At 31.7% G+C, this 20955-nt stretch overlaps 1 long non-coding RNA gene across 1 annotated transcript; it reads left to right on the top strand.

Annotated features, from left to right (window-relative positions):
* The first annotated feature begins 3840 nt into the window (after positions 1 to 3840).
* LOC134269037 (uncharacterized) lies at positions 3841 to 20514 on the top strand. Its single transcript, XR_009992486.1, has 3 exons — positions 3841 to 3913; positions 20150 to 20251; positions 20428 to 20514. It is a non-coding gene; the product is annotated as an uncharacterized LOC134269037 (long non-coding RNA).
* Positions 20515 to 20955: the final 441 nt, after the last annotated feature.

Raw genomic sequence — 20955 nt, forward strand, 5'->3', positions numbered from 1 at the left:
TTTCATAAAAATGAAACTGATGTACATGTAAAATATGAAAACTCATGCATTTTGAATTATTGAAATTCCATGCATAAAAATTATACAAATCATTTTTCTCACATGATATTTCTAAATGCTTATTGTGACATCATAAACATGTGAATTTTCCAGTATGTTCTAAAAATGTTGCAGAAGACAACGATTTTTAATGGAATTTTCTTTCAGAAAACATTGTCCACAGAATCGCCCACAAAGATTTTTAGATATGTGATTTTTCATTGTATTTTACACAACATATCCAAAAATTAAAGTGGATGACGGCTGTGCACATTATTTTCTAAAGGAAAATTCCCCTTGAAATGGGTTATTTTGAAGCCTTTTCTGTTTGAAATAGACAAATACGTCAAATTAATGATGTCATATTTCCAGAACGGTACTCCTTCATGCCATATTCTTTTCTGATCTTTCAAAGTCATAAACTCAACTAATATTAAGGCCAGTTTCAGAACCTTTTGAAAACATTTAATTTTTAGGGCTCAATAAAGCTAAAACTATACCTTTTTTCTTTATTAATAACATATGTAAGTTACACTGACTTCAATGAACAAGCCAAGTTTGGGGAAAATCTAAAATACAGGTACATTTACAAAAGGATTATATACAAAAGTGCCATTTTTTCGCACTTTAAAGCAAATTATACAAATACTACAATAGACTGTTTGCTTAAACTACGATATATCGTATCGTTATAAAAATCATTTATATAAAGTTATAATTATCTTGTTATTTTTAAAAATTTTTTATAATTAGTGAAAATGTTGCTTGAAAACATGTAAAACGCTTCGTTTTACTATAATGGTCAGAATATTACTCTCTGGAAACCTCAGTTTGTCCCCTAAAATCAATCGCATTACAAAGCTATCAAAAAGTTAAAACAATAACCGTTAAGTTAATAACAATAATTTTTGACCTACTCCATATCTAGATAAGAGACAACATTAAAAGTAAATTAAAACATAAAACGTGAGATTATTCAAGTTTAAGGGACAATATCCCTCTGCTCCACATTTAACGACTTTTTTTTTAAAATTCCAAACATTGATTTTCAGCAACAACTATAACATTAAATTCAAATAGAAAATAGTTTGAGGTATGAAGCGTTGCCTACTTTTTCATAAATGAATAATATGTCAAATCATGATGTGAAGAAAATTTGATACAGTCATTAGAAAGATCAATTATTTTTAATCTCACAATTAAATTAGAAATATGAGGTATATATAAAAATAATATTTACTCTCATTCCTATCTAATTCCCTTTAGAAAACATACTGAAGCGATGCTTTTTATTTCAGAATATCAAATTGTTTTTCTGTGCATGGAAAATAAAATGCATCGCATCTATAAACAAGAGTTATCGGTCCATTATCGCCCTTGAAATTCATTTTTAATGAAATAAAATATTATTTAAATGTTTTTTAAACAATTCTGCGGCTGTAATTTCTTTACAATTAAAAGACTTACACGTTTAGAGATTGATTTTTCTTCAATTTACTCCGTTTAAATGAACTGAGTATAAATGTTTTAGGTAAACAATTAAAAATAATTAATTAATAAACTATCAATAGAACTAGAAATCAACCTCTGAACGATGGTGAAGGTTTGCTTGAGTTAACTATAAAATGGTCCTTATGATAGAAATTTGTAAACTCTGACATGACAATTCACTGAATTTCATGACAAAATGCCTGCAGAAAGTTATCTTTCTTATCTGTAGAGTTATCTTTCTTATCAGAGTATCAATGAACCTTAAAATCGTTGAAGATTCCAAGTGATGACGTAATCTGGGTAGCTATGGAGCTGCATGCAATCCTTTTCCTGCTGATAGCTGAGTTTTGCTGGATTATCCGACTCGCTGCTGTACAAGACCTAGGGAAGCTCTTCCTCATTTACATGATGCTTGTGTAAGAAAAAAAAACCCGAACTAATTTAATGAGTGAAGAAGGTATAAATGTTAACAAACTAGTTAAAAAGCAGTAGATAACAGTGAGTAAATAATAAAATTACTATAATATTACATAAAGATTATATTTTGCTGACTTGATAGCATAGGGTGTCAAGAGACGGTGCCTATCGACCAAAGAGCCAACCTCTAAAAAAGTACGAACACTTGTAAATACGTATCAGTCTATTGGTAGCTTAGTCTACACTTCCGCGTTATGTTGCAATAAAAGACTTTTGCAGTGAAAAATAACTCACAGCGTCACTAAAACTAAGGCTCTATGTTGATCATTATGTACACCAGTTGCATTTGGTTCCTCTTTTTGTAAGTAAAACTATATGTATTCTCATTTATTTTTGGAAGAAACTAATAAACCATTTATAAAAATGATAATTGTAAATCCCCCTCTCTCTGTTTTTCATTTTGCAAGGTCACCTAAGGAAACATTTAGGAATACAATATAATATTACAAAGAAATGAACATCGTGATACTTTTATATGAACATACAGTTTGTTTTCATGAGGTCGATTTCTTCCAAACATGTATGTTAATAATTTGTGAAAAATGAATTTCAGGATAACTGGAACTGCCACTACTTCTTGTAAGAACACAGTGACGATAGCAGTACCGTACTACGTAGAAGTGTGCACATGTAGATTTTGGGGTATTTGGTAAGAGCCTATAACACAAAAAATTTAAATGGATGACACTTGTCATCGTTTTTCAATTTTATACTTTCTATCATAAATGTTAAATTTTACTTCTTTGCTATCCATGGGACATTTAAGAGTCGCTTTTAATGTTTAGACATTATTGCTAAATTTTGTATATTTTTATTATTTTGTTTTTGACAATATATTTTAAAAACCAGAAGTCTCTGTCGAGACTGTAGCTCTACTGGTTTATACTTACAACAAAGGAAGAAAAAAGTAGCAGTTGGGACTTGAAACTTTAAAACAGCAATAAATAGAAAATTGATCCTTGTCAGTCATCAAAATTAAAACTGATGCACAGAATTATGTATCTTAGGCTACTTGTGTGCCAAGTTATATTGAAATCGGACCAAAACTGTAGGAGGAGAAGCATTTTGAAAGCATTTCACAGAAATTTTTATTTTTAGTAACCATGGAAACACCGTTCATCAAAATCAGTAACCGATGTACAGAATTATGTATCTAAGTGTAGTCTACTTTTGTGCCAAGTTATATTGAAATCGGACCAAAACTGTAGGAGGAGTAGCATTTTGAAAGAATTTCACAGAAATTTCTATTTTTAGTAACCATGGCAACACCGTTCATCGAAATCAAAATCTGATGCACAAAATTATGTATCTTAGTGTAGTCTACTTGTGTGCCAAGTTATATTGAAATCGGACCAAAACTGAAGGAGGAGTAGCATTTTGAAAAATTGTTTAGACAGACACACGGACGGACGACGGACGCATTACTATCGCATAAGCTCTTCTGGTCTCTGACCATGTATCTTAGTGTAGTCTACTTGTGTGCCAAGTTATATTGAAATCGGACCAAAACTGTAGGAGGAGTAGCATTTTGAAAGCATTTCACAGAAATTTTTATTTTTAGTAACCATGGAAACACCGTTCATCAAAATCAAAAACCGATGCACAAAATTATATATCTTAGTGTAGTCTACTTTTGTGCCAAGTTATATTGAAATCGGACCAAAACTGAAGGAGGAGTAGCATTTTGAAAAATTGTTTACAGGCAGACAGACAGACAGACGGACGGACGACGGACGCATTACTATTGCATAAGCTCTTCTGGTCTCTGACTAGTAGAGCTAAAAATTGTAGCCAAACTTTTAAACTCTTTCAATTATATTCAGTACTCATCATGAATGGGTTTGCCGATATCGTTTGTCTTACACACAGAAATGTTGTCCTGGATATGGAGGTTCTTCATGTGAACGTAAGTACATTTATAAATAACCAACCTCGAATGTTTTGGAGGTCCCTGTTTGCTCTGTTCCTCTTTTGAAATGTTAAATGAATTTTTTCCACACATTTACGAGGGCCGTTCAAAAATTACGCGGACTGTGCTATTATTTCCTCTTACAGACGTCATATTGTTATAAAATTTCACATATTCAAATATGTATCTTAAAGATTCCAATAAATTTTGGGCAAAATTGCTGTATTTTAAAAAAAATTATACTAAAATTATCGGTATGTTGATATCGTTGATGGAGAGGTACGGCGCACGACAAAAAAAAAAAAAAAAAATGAAGCAAAAGCATGCGGATTCAAAAATTTAACTCATTGATTTTCTAAAATTCGAGACGTTTTTCAACAATTTTCTCAAATGTATCTTTAAATTGTTCTATTATTATGTATTTAGATTTCGGACGTAATATGTGAAGTACTAACAGAAATAAAGTAATTTTTCTCTGATGCAATTCCCGTGAAAAAGACTGTGAAAATGACGTCTCCTAAATTGACGGCGCACCACGCTTTTGTTAAAATATGTGTAATGCTCGCGATATCGGCAACATAGATCCAAAATATGCATAATAAAACATGTAGTAAACTAGGCTACTCGTGACATTCGCCCACAAATAGCAAATTGAAATTTTAGACAGTTAGACCTCTGTAAAAAGGCTATACGGGAGGACGGGAAGAAGATTATCGACGAAAAGTTAACTTTATCCTGACTGTAAAGAACGTCATTGAGAGTCACCAATATCACACTATATCTCATATGTAGTTTTTGGTTTAAAAAAAAAAAAAGAAGAATATTCTTTACTTTTTTTAATAGATTTTAAGCTTTACAAGAAATGGTGTTTTGATGTTGAGTAGATAAGGTAACTCAAACTATACAGGCACTCAAGGGAAAATGTTGAGAAAATGAAAGCTCAATAACATATTTTTTGTAATGCTTGTGACGTCGAAGATTTTGCTGCTCGGTGACTTAATGGTATGTCCTGAAAAATCACTCAAAATTAATACCAATTTACAACATTTTGATATGAAATTTTGAAGACCATATAAGTAAAGATTCTTTTATATTATTTGTGAAATTTTGCCCAAATATGTCGTCAAATATTTCTTCTGTGCAACAAGTCCGCGTAATTTTTGAAAGGCCCTCGTATATACAAAAAGAATAAAAGATATACATTAAGGGGTGAATTAAAAAAAATAACCAAAAAATACAGGCTATGGAAATAAATTTCTATGTCCCAACATCTGTCTATTGAAAGTGTCTAAATACCTGCCAGATAGCTCATTGATATCAAAATTGTAACAAGAGGCCCGGGGCCACATCGCTCACCTGAGTACTGTGGCTTGGAAAAAAGCAAAAATCAGTTTATATTAGTATTAAAAAGCTTAAATGCATGAGTGGTCCCGACCTAATCCTAAAAGGCAGAAGGAGTAAGGGGTAGGGGTTTCAATTTGAACAAATTTTATTCTGCACTATCTGAGGATGCTTCCAAATAAAATGACAAACCATGGCTTGTCTTGTTTTGAGAAGATGTCTCCTATATACTTCTATATTAAACTTTGATCGTCCCTTGTGGCTCCACACTACCCCCAATGGTCATGATTTGGACAAATTTGAACTATCCGTGGAATCTTTCACATCATTTGATGTGTGATTAGATATTCTTAAGAAGAAGATTTTTAAAGATTTTTGATATATATTCCTGTGTAAAACTTTGATGGTCCATTGTGGCTCCACCCTTTCCCTGGGGGTCAAACTTTGAATAAACTTGAGTCTACACCACCTGAGGATGAATCCATATAAATTATGACCAACCATGGCTTTTATGTTCATGAGAAGAAGATTTTTAAAGATTTCTTCCTGTATATTTCCATGTAAATAGTCCATTGTTGCTCCATAATATCCCTGGGGGTCATGATTTGTACAAACTTTAATATTTACATTTGCATGTGTTTTCCTTTATATAACACTACTGAAAGCAAGCGTTTTTATAAGTATATAAATACAGTATGGGGTCAAGAGGTCATAGATGTTCGTATGGATAAACGTTTGACGTAATTTCTCAGTGACGTCATAAAGGGTCGACGCGCGTTCATTGGATTACATACATGCCGTTGGGTTTGAAAAATAATGCATTCCACACGTTAAAAGTCACAAACAGGCAAATATAAAGTATGAATAAGTTACAAATGTAAATATAAGTAATAACACTCAAAAAATGATACCTTATTTCTTAAATAAACACCACCTGCAGATACTTCCATATGAATATTATCAATAATGACTTCACTGTTCTTTTATATATAGTCTACATATTCCTACATGTATGCAAAACTTTGATCATCTATTGTGGACCCACCCTTCCCCTTGAACAAACTTAAAAGCCAAAGAGAAGAAATGGAAAGCAATTAAGGGAGGAAGAAAGCGAGAAAGCCATTGAATAATTTCATTTCCTGAACTCATTTATTTGCTTGTTTAGTTTCAATTTCACACGCGGCGGTTAGTCGAAAATCGACTTTACTTACGAATGCGCATGCGATCTAAGACAGGAATAAAATCATCTGATGACGGTTTAAAATTTTAATCAGAAAACAAATCATCAACATTTTTGTGTTAAAAAATTGTTCAATTCTAAATTATTCGTCAGCGTCCACATTATATTACTCCTAGTATTACTCGAGTACAGAATTCCTCCTCCTTTCTCTCTTTCGTATTCTCTCTGTCGGTTGAAGTCCCAAACAATGCCAAAGAACATAAATAAATAACACTAATGATACATGCATAAATCTTGCAAATATGCAATGAAATATATTGAGATACCGAACAGTATTCAAGCTCAAAAGTCAATTATACAATGTAAAATAGTAGCAGAGCAAACACGGACGTTGAAAACATCAGAAGCGGGATAAGACGTTAAAAGACAGATACTATCTTGTTTGAACATCGACTATTTATACAAGGTTTTAGCCAAGATAATGATATTTTTTATGATCGTTTTTTTTAAAAGAAAGTTATTCTATTAATAAATAAAGGTTTGAAAAAGCAACTCTAAATTTACATTAAAAAATGAAATACTTCTTCCTTACTGCAATACATAATACATGCTTTCACATCTTTCAGAAACAGTTTCATTATGATTTCCTTTCATAAAATCCAACTCAAATATTTTGTACAAATATCAGTACCAGCATATGGATTTGAAAAAAAATGTTCATGTAATTTTCTTATTTTGGACCGTAATATGCAATAAAAGATAGGGTGTAACTACCACAATATTCTATTCATTAAAAACGTATTTCCATATCCAATATGTACAGAAAAATAATATCAATGAAATAATGTGAAGGGATTACGTTCCGAGGGAACGAATTATTTAAAATAAACGAATGAATTACAATCCGAGATAACGGATTGTTTTATTTTTTGGGAACGAATTAATAATCCATGAGAACGAATTAGCAAATTATAATTATAACGAAAATTATAACGAATTATAACAGATTGTCAATCGATCCGAGAGAACAGATTGTATAATTTAAGAACTCGGTTTACTTCTATTCATTTAATAAATAATCCCTTTATGGCTTTCGTAACCTACAGTTTTGAGGTCAAGATGACACTATTTGGCTTAACAACACGATGTCTTTAATAATATAATAGTGTTGTGTTTTGCGTGCACTATGCCTAAATAGTAGTCAGGGTTTTTACACATGGTGCACGAGCCGGAGGCGAGTGCACTATGTGTCAAACCCTGACTACTATTTAGGCATAGTGCACGCAAAACACAACACTATTGTGATTATTATGCTGACTGTTGTTACTGTATAAAAACGGCAATATTTTCTCCATTCCCAGTGTTTCATCACCTATTACATTAGTCTACTCTATTATGACGTCACCTTGTGCAACATATACTCTATTATGACGTCACCTTGTGCAACATGTACGTCATAATCTTTTTCTTTAATTTTGAACGTTCCATGCTTTAGGTATAATATACAGATAGTTTTAGAGAATAGTATTTGAGTGAAGGAATTGGGGTTACAAGAAACTATTTTAGAATAATTATTTTGTTTATTTTTAATCTTAAGTGTAAAATAATTGAAACTAAGGTTATTGCAGCCCGGAGGACCGGGCTGCTCTGTACATATAAGTTTAAGTGTTGGTGTATGGGGATTGGGGTGGGAGTAGTTATTAAGAATTAAAAGTTTTCTAATCATTGAAAAGATTGTTAATCAGAATGTTCTTTCCGTTTATAAATTACGAGATACATTATATATTTACTTCTATAAAATGAATCTGTGAAAATATATATGTTTTTCATATTGAACATATTAAGTTGCTTATCATTTACTGTCGAAAAAACGACAGGTCCCTTTTTTTAGAACATCGAATTTTACTTCTCGCATAAAAACGTACTCTGCACATGCAGTTCGTGTTTTATATTCTAAAATCAAAACTTAATACATTTTTCAATATAGGTGATGCATGTGTCTAACTTCAATTTATATTTTATGCAGCCAACATTTACTTCAGGAATTGATCAAGTTTAAAATGGTATCGTTTTTTTTTTATTTATATCCGACTATAAGTTTTCATTATATTCGCGACTTTGGTCTCCATCAGTTAAACGCATGCCTTTTCACACATATCGAAGCGGGTTGATGATCATGTTTACTTTATATATTTCCCGGGAAACAATTGATGGTTACATCAATGTTTTCTTGTATATATTATAATACAGTATTATAGATAACAGCGTCTGTGGCGTAATCGGTAGCGCGTCGGACTGACAATCTCGGGTTCGTGAGTTCGCTCCCCGGTATGGGCATTGTCGAATTTTCTTCAGAAATTGAAGCCGTGCACTATTTCGGCATAGTATGCATACGCTTTATAAATCCTTAGAACACTATGCAAGAATAGTAGGGTATGGGTTATATAGAGACAAACTGACAGGAAGCATAATAATTCAAATTATTATACCTCTGTTTATTTTTTTCTATATAAAGATAAGACGAATAAACATGCTATTTCTTTCTTAACAGTCTCTGTCGTGAAATAGTTTTTGTGCTATTTGCCCATGGTGAATAGTCCTCAAACTATTCAACGGCAGCATTCGATTTCCCTCGTTTTTCATCTCGGAAAACTTCTGATTTTATATGGATTGTGACGTATATATTATGACGTAACAAAAGTAAAGTCAGCATCGGTATAATAAAACAGCTATTTACTGACTATTCGGACAATAGCAAGTTTATCGTCCCCCTGCCCCTCGGGAAATAGTTTGCTGTCTTGGGGGACGATAAACTTGTTATTGTCCTCATAACCAGTAAATAGGTATATAATATACAACATTAAAGTGACAATAACAGACTTGTTAAAATTTTCCTATAGAATATGGAATTTTTTTCATACTCATAAATGTATACACTTTCAGAAAATTACAAATTTCATATGTAAATAGTTCTGATTTTTTTTTTCATTAAAATTAATAATTATTTATGGTACATATACATCGCGACGTGTTCGAAGTTCCACATTCAATGTTATAAACGCATGTCGGCTTGGCCGAGATCAGGTGCCCATGTTGGTTGCAGATTAACAAAAAAATGAAGTCAAATGAATATTAATTCAAGTATGTTCTATGTAACAGTATATCCTTTTGGCACATTGTCTGAAATTTCTGTCCATTTCTGTCGAGCGGTTTAAAAGATACATGTATCACTCTTACTATAACAGAGACCCAAGTGGGCTACGGACTAATTATATACACATTCAGGCTTAACATTAATCTTAATCGTATTCAGCTGATCAAAAATGTGTAATTTAAATACAAACTCTTTACAAAATATTGCCTGAGCAAAAAAAAGACATTCTATAGTAAGGCATTTCCATTAAAAATCTTACAGTATATAAAGGACATGGGTTAATCTGTTAATTTTTGAGTGTTTTTCTACACTTGATATTTGGACATTTGAAGAAAAAATTTATTGAGGTAAATTCAATTTTTCTAAAGAAACTGTTTATGGGAATGAGAATTTCAAACATATTAAGTAATACTCAAAGAAAAATGATGTCGGGGAACTTTTTATTGACTATTTTGAGACCCTGGACTACGGACTATACACAGAGTATTTTTCATTTAAACACCCAATTTTATGTTAACGCCCCCAAAATCTACCTGATTCAAGATCAATAATTTACCGCCTGTCAATCATTAAAAAAACAATAGCTTCTGATTTGATTGACAGCTCAGCTACCTGTGCCTCCTGATAATCTGAGTTTGCATGTTTTGAAAACAATTACCTAGCCACGCGTCAAACGCTTTCATGTACCCGCATAGTATACACGCGGATTAGAAAACTCCAATATGTTTGAATTTTATTTCAAAAAATTATTGAAAGTAGATTATTACAACATTGACATAATAAAATATTTCTTTTCTATCTTCATTGCTATTTGTCACTTGTAAGTTTTACATTGTCCACGTTTATCTGTAGAAAGAGAAGACCGCGTCCACAGAAACCGGCTCTAATTTCCGTAATTAGAAGTCCGACGAATTAAATTATTTTTTAAGAAATGGGATATAAGAAAAATATTCAGCACAAATAAACGGCATAGCATAGTTTTTAAAAGATGTTTTATTTTGTACTATGGCTACAATCCGCACGATGTTGCACAGAAATTGATGTCAGAATTAATACTCGAATTTCCTCTAGCGTATGTATATACTGATATATGCGTAATGAAAATGTGAAGATAATTAATAGTGATCGATTCTGAAAAGAAGTCTTTCTAACCGTAACATTTTGTTAACACATGAAGAATAAAAAATATGGAATATTTTGGACAACATTGTTGGCCATTAAAAAAAAAACGATCGTGGTAAATGCAGTCACATGCTCGACGAATCATAAGATGAATCAATAATATTTTTATTTCAATTGTCAGACTTTTTTACTCAAGTGATTTCTTTTATTGAAGATTAAAAAACGATAAATATTATTGATTTGTAGTTTTTACTCGTGAATTTTTCTTTTATCTAAGGAAAACATTTTCTAAAATGATATACATGAGTCTTATCATTTTTTTTAATTCAAAATATTAACATGTTCACCATGAAAGCGTTTAATTTACAATTAAATTCCATATTAAAATAATTATTTTACGTAGTTTCACTCAAAACCAGACACAAAACACATAATGTTGACCCTGATTACCAAACACAGACTTCCTGTGTAATGCTACATATACACAGATTTTTGACATCTTGGGTATTGGGGGTCTCCAGGTAAATAACACCACTGTTACTTTGACCACTCCCCCTCCTCAGGTAACCGTACGGTAAAAAAATTGGGTCTTTAAGGAGTGACCGTAGAATAGTTGCTTGTATCAGTATATATTTGTTAAAAATATCATCTTGGAGTTAGCATGTGTTTTAAAGATCCTATCAGTTGGATATTAAATATAAATTTATACAAAAATCCTTTGAAATTTAACAAAATAAACTAAAATTTCATTTAAGTTCTAATACTGATAAAATGTGAATTGTCAGGACAAAATAATACACGTCAGAACTACATGACATAGGGGTTTAATAACAAAATATTGTCTGAAACCAACTAGAGACCAAGAAAGAACTTTAATTTAGCATCTAACATGTCTAAGATGGATGAATTTCATGAGAGCACTGGGGCTTGTAATTGACTACACCATTTAACAGTTCATTGAGGACAATCATCTTAAATGAAATATAATAGTTATATCATAAAATTAATTATTTGGTAATTTTTATTATTATTTTGGTTTTCTACAACAGTTCACAACATTTTGATTATTTATAATTTCATGCTTAAAGATACATTGTTTAATGTACTGTGTACTCTCATGATCAATGCCAAATGAAATTCCAATTCAACAAATAATTAACGCAAAATTGGTGTTCAAACTATAATGAAAATAAGCAACATAGCAGTAATTAACGTTTACTCAAGGCTTAATTTTTTTGAAGGAAGGGGGTTATGGACAATATTGCTTCATACTTTTTTCGATTTAATTTTTATGTTATACATATAGCTCAAGATAGTCATTCAAAAGGTGTATCAGTAGAGAATCTATGATCATAATCATTTTATGAAAAAAAATACAAAACAAGATTGACCATTTTAAGTAAAAAAAAAACAAACATGATATTACAATATTTACCCATAAAGATTACAGTCAATGCTTTTTCATTTTGAATTAACAATTCAGTGACAAGTAGATTGGGTGGTGCAATTACAAAGAGTGAAGGTCTCACTTTATCTCTAAATCGCAAAGTAAGGAGTTGATCCTTATGTTTTGGGATGAAATCACTAATAATAATAATGATTAATAAATAATAATGATTGGGATTTGAAGTGAGGACTGGTAGGTGAAAACTAATAAATCATTGAAACACTTTTGCAGTGATGCAGCCATGAAAAAATCTTTTTGCTGATAATGAAGTATTTATGATTACATGGCCTGTAAATTTGCTAAATTTATTTGAAGAGTCTGTAGCTCTTCTGTCCGTAGGATTTGTGTGGTCAAATATTATTTTAAAAAAGTTCCAATGCTTATTATTCTAAATGGATTGATAGTGTGTAGCCTAATTATAAGAAGGAAAACTTTATCATAAATATTTAGGAAAGTGTTGTGACCACAAACAGAACAGGACAGACTACAGAAGCAAGCCTATAGTTTAAAAAATGTTAATATTCAGACACTATGTTTTTAATTAAAGTCGATTATGTATTTAAAACATTGTATTTGTTCAAATAAGCATATAATTAAATTGTAGTTATTGTATCAATAATGTATCTGGTTTTTTCTGATAGTTGTAATATAGGGGCTACGGACTATACAGGGCTACGGACAACAATCATTCCTCTGTAACTTCTTTTGGTGTTGTCATAAAAACTATTCATTACTGTTTTTATTATTTACTGGTAACAGTAAAAATATTAAGCAAAAGCATTATTAATTATACATTCTTCTGTTGAACATAAGCTATCATGAAATATGGGGCTACGGACTATACAAAATATGAGATCAGTTTGGAAAAGAAATTTCAAAATGTGCACGCAATTTACCAAAAAACCACTATATTTTTCTTAAAGTACTTTTTTTGTAAGTAAAATAAAAGTTTTAGAACACACTATAATTTCTCTTTTTCTGCTAAAAATTATGAATTTATTCAGACATTGATCAATCTTAATTTATATAACAAAGGTATATCTGCACACATTTATTCATAATTTCCACAATTTTTATCCTTTTTCTTTTCTGTAAAAAATAAACTTAACTAGAATGGTTTCTCTATAATAAACTATATCTATTTTGGGATGTTTCATTCAAAATAATTTTGATTAACCTTTTTTTAATGTAAAAAATCAAGTGCCACAGCATAACACTCCAAAATTATGAATTTGAGACTTCATTCTGTAGTTTTTTTTTTAAATGCAGGTACTATATATATATAATAATACCAATGGATAGCTCTTACTCTGCTCTCCGCAGTGCAATTTAAAGACTTTTTGTTTAATTGTTACTTGAAAGAGTTGCATCTATATATCATCATTCAAGTGGGAATGGTCACCTGATCTTGGCCAGGCCGATATGTATAGTTTTCATAAACAAAACAGCATAGTAAGAGAGGGAAGCCCTGTATAGGCCTGCTACATTGACAAAGTCGACCAAAACGAAAAACAAAACCAAAAATAGGGCTTGAAATTCAAAATGCAACTTTCCTGACAAAAATTTAGTTGGGAGATTAATATAATCATTGGACGAAGAAGAAATGGGATCTCGGAGACATTCATGTGGGGTTCGCGAAGGTTTTGTTGATACATGCTATCATGCTTCGTATCTCCATGGCTCTCAAAGAAAAAAAAATCAGCGTAAACTCAAAATAAAAATGCACTTATTACAGATAAAAATAATTGCTATTTGAAGTGCAAATTTTATTGGAACTGCAGAAAGATATTTTATTTGACATTTTGCCACGATGACGTATGATTTAGTGGATTTTTCTTTCCTGCACCCCAATACACAAAACGTCAACATTTGTACTTAATCAAGTTAAATTTGTCTGAATGCAGACTAAAATGTTTACTATTATTAATTTTCCGGAGAGTTAAGATATTTTGATTCTGAGAATTGCTTTTACCTAATTGTCATCTCCCTCGGGAGATGACACATTAAGATTGTATGCCGGAAGTGAAGTCCTAGTGTAAGCCTCCATTAATCTTTCGGGAGTCCTCGATGTTTTACAGAGTTCCAAGTAGCCTGTAAACTGGGTTTCTTTTAGAAGAACTAGCTTAATTAGGAGTGTGCGATCTACTTTCGGTTTAGTCCTATTTGAAAGCCAAGGAAAATTTAGAAAAGAAGTACGATGCTTATCAATATCTATAGTTTCGGTGTGTCGTATATTATATATTGATCCTCAATACTATGCCTTATTAAATTGGTAAGCCACACAAGGAGAATTGAAAATGACGTGATTTCTATATGTAGATTTGTTGATGCGAAGGGAAAACTGGTTCTCGCACAAAAGAACAAGCTTACAATTAGATTCTGCAAAAAATGAAAGAAGAGTGGTCAACGCTAATTTTATGTTAATTTTTTAGTCTGTAATTGGATTTATTAAATTAATTCCTGTCAAACTATAATGATTAGCTGCTTTTAAATGAATGATAATTATTGTTGATAATTCCGTACTGTGTTAAAGTGGCAATATCACGCATCTCTTCAAAAACAGACTTGTTAAAATTTTTCCTGTAGGATTTGGAATTTTTTCATACTCATAAATGTATACACTTTTAGAAAATAACAAATTTTATAAGTAAATAATTCTGATTATTTTAATAAAATTAATAATTATTTATGGCCCATAAATATATACATCGCAACGTGTTCGAGATTCCACATTCCATGCTATTCACGCATGCGTATAGTTTTCATAAACAAAACAGGGAAGCCCGGTAGGCCTGCAACATTCACAAAGTCGACCAAAACGAAAAACAAAACCAAAATTAGGGCTTGAAATTAAAAAGCAACTTTCCTGACAAAAATTTAGTTGAGAGATTAATATAATCACTGGATGAACGAGAAACGGGATCTCCACGACATTCACGTGGGGCTCGCGAAGGTTCTACCCTAAAGGTTTGTTGATACATGTTATCATTCCTCGTATCTCCATGGCTTTCAAAGAAAAAAAAAATCAGTGTAAACTAAACGTAAAAATGCACTTTTGAAATATAAAAATTATTGCCATTTGAAGTGCAAATTGTATTGGAACTGCAGAAAGATATTTTGTTTGACATTTTGCCGCGATGACGTATGATTTGGTGGATTTTCCTTTCCTGCACCCCAATACACAAAACGTCAACATTTGTACTTAAATCATATTAAATTTGTCTGAATGCAGACTAATATGTTAACTATTATTAATTTACCGGAAAGTTAAGATATTTTGATTCTCAGAATTGCTTTTACTTAAAATATTCCATTATAATTGTAAACCTTACATTGTATCAATGTATGCACGTGCCATTTTAGAATTCATGTGGTACAAATAAACAGAACTAAGTTGTACGACCCCTGATTTTCCGGCAGATTTTAATTACGTTAATTTTACATGAGGAGAGAATATTTATTTTTCTCTAATGCTTACTTCAACTTTTTACCTTATTCCTGAATGATATATTGGGTAAATTTGAATGAAAAAGCACACGATTTGCAGCCGTATTGCCGCTTTAAGAAAATATAGTTCAAGGAAAGTATTTGAATTTAAGTAAATTGTAAACACCCAGTTCTAAGCACAAAGACCGCCAGAATGAAATTTCACCAAACATCGCCTTGGGTGCTCTTGCAGACGTCCATGCTTTCCATATATATACTGCGGCCAAAAGAAACTGCATACTTTACTGTGGAGTTTGCTGAATGAGTCATTTGGGAACTTCAGGTGTAATAATCCATATATTCATTGCATTAAAATATTTCCCTTTCTGTTTTATTTCTTTGACATTATTGATACCAAAGAGATGACATTTCAGGCTTTCTGGAAAGCCAAACTTGTATTCCATTATAATTGTAAACCCTACATTGTATGTACGTGCCATTTTAGAATTCACGTGGTACAAGTACACGGATCCAAATTGTACGACCCTTGATTTTCCGACAGATTCTTATTACGTTTGTTTTGTATAAGGAGAGAATATTATTTTTCTCAAAATGCTTACTTCAATTTTTTACCTTTTTCCTGAAAGATATATTGGGTAAAGAATGACTGCACTTAAGGACGTTATTTGGAACCTTTTCGGCTACCAATTTTAAGCTTAACATTACAATATATCGCTAAATTAATCTATGATTAATGTGCAAGCATATGCTTTTAATATTTATTTCTAGAAATTTTCGTCATGCATATTTCTATAATTACATATAATGCTATTGAAAAGAACATGTTTAAGCCCTAAATTCCGGAAAATTGAACTGGACCGCTTTCGATTTTAAGGTCGCAACAAAGGGGCGGAGACATTTAAACGCATGGAAATGGATCATAAGCACATGGTTTTCCGTATTTGGTTTATATTATATATGAAAAAGGCGGAAAGGGGGGTTTTGTGTTCATTGTGTACAAAAAATAAATGATTTACAACCATACATATAATTTCATTAATATGTATCCACGTAAGTAAGTAAAGAGCAGAACATTAAGAGAAAAACAAAAAGTTCATAAAAATAAACAAAATTGTGATAAATATATGTTTTCATTTTGTACGCTTAGGTTGGTAGTGTCTGTTTTAAGAATTATTTGTACATGAAAATGACACTGAAAATAAAATACATTTTTATTTTCTGAACATAATGGACTGTCTTAGCCTAAATGAAAAATAATTTGCAACCTGTCTTTAGGATAATCTGAAATAAGTACACACAGTAAATCCATATATGACATGCCATTTGATTGTTGGCAGAGTTAATTTTCAAAAGAGTTTTGACCGGTATTCAGAGTACAAAGGACAATGCATTAAAGATATATATGCCGTATTAGTGTTTTATTTTAAAAGAAATAAATATATGTGGAGTCTCATCAAGTTATATAAGTTATATACTTTCTGCAAATAAGACAATTCCACTCCATCACTTTTAAAAGTTATGAAATATTATTTGGTAAAAATTATTTTCTCTGCGTGTCGGATAAAAAACCGCCTCTTATTGAAATATTCATGATCACGTGGTCTCGCATGTTCACAGCAAACAATGGTCCTATCTCGTGAATGAACCGAAAAGCATGATGGTCTACTACGTTTTTACTACAAACACGTGAGTTAGGGATTGTCAATACGAGAGCACACCTCAGTGTTAGTTGCTTTTTGTACCGAGGAATAATCACGTGCAATTGTCTTTTCAATGGACATTTTTGGTTGGGTGAACTTCTACAGCTGTCAGCGACTATGGATAAAGAAGTGTGGAAACCATGTTGTGCCAAAATGAAATAACTAATACAAACAAATGATATAATTTGATGAATCAAAATGGTTATTAGATACATTCGATTCTGCATTTCTTGATGGTTCAAATCAAAAAAAGTATTCCACAGAATATCATGTATAAATCTGCACAAAATACCGAATGCCAAAACCAGAATACTACTAAATAATATAAATATATTCTTTACATATGAACCACAGTATTTCAGACCCCTTGAAAATAATATAAAAAATCTTGCAAGTAGGTTAACAGCATTGGCTCGGGCTTATTCGAAAGTGAAATTTGGAGTTTGGCAGTAAAATTAAATAGGGTAATGTTGTAGTGAATGAATAAAATTTAGTAGTGAAAGATATTGGAATCTATTTTAATTGTCAGGTTTCTTCGAGCTAGTCGATTTTTATTCTAACTGTTCTATTACCCACCCACTTAAAAAAAAACGCTGCTACCTACCTGAATTAATTTTTCTTAATGGTGTTCATCGAAATGCTTGGTTGTGCCCTCAAACTGGAATATTTTTTAGGGGCCTGGAATTCCTAGACCAATTTTATTTTATTAGCCCAACTATATTTCTAAAATGGCAAGATGTATGGTATGTAAGTTTCATCTACATATGTTATGTAGTTCATATAAAAAAAACCTATTCAGGGTGTAAAAATAGCAGTTTAAATTACTTTATATACATTGTACTTGACATAAAATATTTTTTGCGCATAATGCGCTCCATACTGAAGATCCGTAGTCGCTATTTTGTAAATGTTCACCCAACCGAAAATGTCCACTAGCAATATAGCACGCGCCGGGGAAACTCTAAACAAACGGGCCTAGCTGTACAATGGAGTGGGGAAAACTTTAATATTCATCATTGTTAATCATTTGTATGCAAATATGAGCATGGGATTATTAAATAATAATGTACATAATGCATGTCTTTCCGAGAGCGATTAAAAAAATTAGGCTTTTCGAAAAACACATGTAGTATTTCATGTAGTAACCCATAAATGCATTAAATGCAACTCATTGAGCTGATTGGTCTATTTGTGTTCCTCACTGAACAGACGTCACAAAAAAATATTTTCCTCGAAATGACGATTCTCGCGATGCTTTTCCCGCGCACATGCGCAGATCCAGGATAAACGTCAGTCCTTTATAAATATGCATGAGAATATCGTGTTCTTTTCCCCACCAGTACTTTGTTAATACCGAATAAAATTTCGTCGAATTTGCAAAAATGCTTCATTTTTGATAGCTTATCATACTTCAGAAATTTTTGTTCGGTTTCAGCTGTGCAAAAATACTGTTTAACACGGCATACATATCTTTAAAGAAAATGAATTTCGGCTTCTACATTATCAAGCATAGCATAATTTTCTCTATCTAACGTTCTTTTAAAATTGGAATTCTTAAAATCTCACTGCTCATGTATTATTTGCTGTCTTTGCTGTCAAGCAGCGAATTAACTAAATCTTAAAATAATTATATGTGTTCGAACCTATTGTGTATTTAAAAAAAGGAAATTTTCACTTTATCTTAATCATCTTGAATAATAATTGTGGACTAATTTGATTAGTTATGGAAAAATAGAATTAAAAGTTTAGTTTTTTGTGTGTGTGTGACTGTGGGCTCCTATCCTGGCCTAAAACTGGTCGGGCTCCCGTTTTCAAAATTTCTGGATCCGCCACTGCCATATGTACAGCATGTAATCGGCAAAATAATACCCCTTTCCTTTTAAATACCCCGAACAAAAACACTGTAGTGAAAGAAGTCAACGTAAACTTTAAAACGCCAAAAATTGTACGCAATGATCTTCAATGTTTCGAAAATGGAAGTACATGTAGATATAAAAAGAATTTTCCAACGACTGACACAATGAAAGGCAGAAAGCGTATCGAACACTTGAATGTAACGTGAAAAAAGTGATTATAATATCAAAGGGTTCACATGGGCTGACACTCGTAACCTGCTAATTTAGGAGCGAGCGAAGTTTGCGTACATTTTCTAAAAAATAAGATATGAGCCGCAACTTGGCCAACATTGTCCTATGGATATGTATAAGTTTTAGTCAAAATACACATTCTGACAGGTGCAAATGAGAAAAATGGCCAAGTTGAGGCTCGATGTAAACAATGTCGTTGAAAACTGGTATGCATATGAATAACAATAGAAATGAGACAAAACTGTTAGACCCCCGTTTCAAATGCTAGTGTCGCTCGGCATTATTTAATACTTTCATGTAATATAATATACCAAAACCTGCTCTTAAGATATTGTTTAATACCTATAAAACATAAATTTAATGAATTTTGAAATTTTATTTTGCGCAAAACATCGGGATCCAACTCTCATAGCTTAAGTGCAGTCCTTCTTTGAATGAAAGAGCACACGATTGGCAGCCGTATTGCCAATTTAAATAAATATCCCAATAAGGTCTTTTCAACAAGATTAATAACTTGAAGATACTTAAAACTTAGCACTGGTAATTTTTTTTAAAAAGTATAAAATGCTTAAAAATAAGACTTTTTTTATCCCCTTTCATTTTCTTTTTTCGAAACCCCTTTGCTCGTTTAAATGTCCATTGTATGTATACAATAATCAACTCTTCAATTGACAATCGTTGAAATCAAATTCACTTTAACCCAATTGTTTACCCTTATCCAAAAAATCGTAATTTTACAGTATATTTTTGAACAGCTATATGCAGCAATTCCTGCAATGGGCGAGGTAGTTGTGTTGCCCCTGAAATCTGTAGCTGTTGGAGTTGGTATGGATATACTGGAAGTTCCTGTCAAATACGTAAGAAGAAACTCTACAATGTACTGAGAAATACAAGCTACATTTTGACAAGACATAAAACTTTATTTATTACGATCGCGACTCTCTCTAATACTGGAATTTTAAAATCAATTCTCTGTTAATATCATAGCTTTTATTCATAGCTTGCTGTGAGTATTTCGGACTTTTGTTTACAGCTGTCTGTAATCCTCGCTGTCAGAATGGGTTTTGTAGTAGTCCAGGTGTTTGTTCTTGTTATACTGGGTACACTGGTAGTCGTTGCGAGACACGTAAAACTTCTTTTATTTTTTTATTTTATGTGTTAAGATATATTTACATTTTATAGCTATTATATGTTCTAAGGCAAATTTCTACATTTCCTTTAAACATGAGAGGTCAAAATGTGAAATTAATGATGTACGAAGAACTTAATATAAATCGATTAAGTCTACATTTAATCATTCTTGGTAATGTCGCAAACATAATTGCATATAATGGTCTTAAATGTTTACAGCTACATGTAATCAAGGTTGTCAGAATGGAGGCAGTTGTGTTAGTCCAAATACATGTATATGTCCAGCAGGCAGGTACACTGGTTCGGGATGCAATATTCGTAAGTGCATGACAAATCATAATTAATTTACAAAATCGTTTTCATAAATCACATTACTTTGGAACAAACAGGTAATTTCTCCTGTTTTTTACTTTTTTGCGGAATATTTGAA

The sequence above is a fragment of the Saccostrea cucullata genome, unplaced genomic scaffold (genome assembly GCF_032062105.1).
Source record: "Saccostrea cucullata isolate Sc308-1 unplaced genomic scaffold, CSIRO_AGI_Scuc_v1 ctg9066, whole genome shotgun sequence".
In the NCBI taxonomy this organism is placed as follows: Eukaryota; Metazoa; Mollusca; class Bivalvia; order Ostreida; family Ostreidae; genus Saccostrea; species Saccostrea cuccullata.